We start from the raw sequence: 232 nt of genomic DNA on the forward strand, positions 1-232 counted from the left end.
GGTCCAAGAAACCTTCATGGCTGAGTGTGGATATCCAGGCCTTCGACACAGTGTCCCACCCAATTCTGGTGAGCAATTGGGTGGGACCTGAGGGACTGCAGCACTGACGAATGCACGGTCACATGGGTGACAAACTGGCTCCTGGGGCAAACCCAGAGGGTGGTGGTGGACAGGTTGATGTCAACCTGGGAGGGTGTGGGCAGCAGTGTCCCCCAGGGCTCGGTCCTTGGGC

This window comes from Gavialis gangeticus, unplaced genomic scaffold, assembly GCF_001723915.1.
Source record: "Gavialis gangeticus isolate Ggan-Ray unplaced genomic scaffold, GavGan_comp1, whole genome shotgun sequence".
In the NCBI taxonomy this organism is placed as follows: Eukaryota; Metazoa; Chordata; order Crocodylia; family Gavialidae; genus Gavialis; species Gavialis gangeticus.